Source organism: Lupinus angustifolius, chromosome LG06 (genome assembly GCF_001865875.1).
Source record: "Lupinus angustifolius cultivar Tanjil chromosome LG06, LupAngTanjil_v1.0, whole genome shotgun sequence".
Classification (NCBI taxonomy): Eukaryota; Viridiplantae; Streptophyta; class Magnoliopsida; order Fabales; family Fabaceae; genus Lupinus; species Lupinus angustifolius.
In genome coordinates, this window is record NC_032014.1 from 17471226 (window position 1) to 17473069 (window position 1844).

Consider the following 1844-nt stretch of genomic DNA (forward strand, 5'->3'; position numbering starts at 1 on the left):
GTATTTGGCTGTAAATGTTTTGTTTTAGACAATGGTAAGGACAACTTGGGTAAGTTTGATGCAAAAGCTGATGAAGGAATCTTCCTTGGCTATTCTCTCACGAGTAAAGCCTATAGAGTTTTCAATAAAAGGACTCTAGCCATGGAAGAATCTGTTCATGTATCTTTTGATGAAAGTAATCCTGTTGTAAAGGATGTAGTACCTTGTGATGATGATGACTTACCAAGTTCTCCTGCCAAAGAAACTTCTATTGTTGACATTACAACCAATACTGAGGAATTGAGAATGGATGATGATCTATCCTCTCAAGAAGAGCATAACCATTCAGACTTTCCTAAAGAATGGAGGACCCATCGAAACCATCCTATTGATAAAATCATCAGCGATATGAGTAAAGGTATAACTACATGCAGAATGTTTGATGCATGTTTAAACATGGCTTTTGTCTCTCAAATCGAACCATCTAAGATTGATGATGCAATCGAAGATGAGCACTGGATTCTTGCTATGCAAGAAGAATTAAACCAGTTTGAAAGAAATGAGGTATGGGAACTTGTTCCTAGACCTAAGAATAAGCATGCTATAGGAACCCATTGGGTTTTTAGAAACAAATATGATGAAAATGGTATTATTGTTAGAAACAAAGCTAGACTAGTAGCCCAAGGATACAATCAGGAAGAAGGTATTGACTTTGATGAAACCTTTGCTCCTGTTGCTAGACTTGAAGCTATTAGGCTATTGCTTGCATATGCTTGTTCTCTTAATTTTCAGCTTTATCAAATGGACGTCAAGAGCGCATTTCTCAATGGCTATATTCAAGAAAAGGTATTTGTAAAGCAACCTCCTGGTTTTGAAGACTACAAACATCCCTCTCATGTTTTCAAATTAAAGAAAGCCCTCTATGGCCTAAAGCAAGCGCCTCACACATGGTATGATCGTCTAACGAACTTTCTATCAGAAAAAGGTTTCACAAAAGGGAAGGTCGACACTACTCTATTTATTAAGAAAATTAATCATCATACTTTATTAGTTCAAATTTATGTTGATGATATTATTTTCGATTCTACTAATGAAAATTTGTGTAGTGATTTTAGCAAAATGATGCAAGGGGAATTTGAAATGTCCATGATGGGTAAGTTGAACTATTTTCTTGGACTTCAAATAAAACAGCTTGATAATGGCATCTTTGTGAGTCAATCCAAATATTGCAAAGACTTGTTAAAAAGATTCGATATGGATGACTGCAAGCCGATAGCTACTCCCATGGGATCAGGAACATACATCGATGCAAATGAACCCGGTAAATGTATTGAAATATCTAAATATCGAGGTATGATCGGATCTCTCTTGTACTTAACTGCTAGTAGACCTGATATAATGTTGAGTGTATGTTTGTGTGCTTGCTATCAATCTAAACCTAAAGAATCACACCTAGTTGCTGTTAAGAGAATCTTGAAATATCTATACTCCGAAATTTGGTAAGATTGAAAACTTTGAAGATTATGATTTTCTATTAACTTTTCTTTTGCGGCAACAAAACCTTTTTGACTTTTGCTGCGAAACAAACGACATTTATCCCAAACTCATTCGAGTATTCTACTGCAACTTGAACTTTCGGAAAAACCGTCTCACTTCCTATGTAAAAGGAAAGGAGATTGTGATAGATTTAAAAACTTTTAGTTCATTGTGTTGTAATATACCTTATAAGGGTAACATTGTTGGTTTCGGACTTCAACGTGATTGGGATAACTATGATCATAAGGAATTCTACTACTCTATGTGTAGAATTTCTAAGGAAGAAATAGAAATGCGTAAGCAGCAAAGCTTTGGGAAAACTGTTAAAA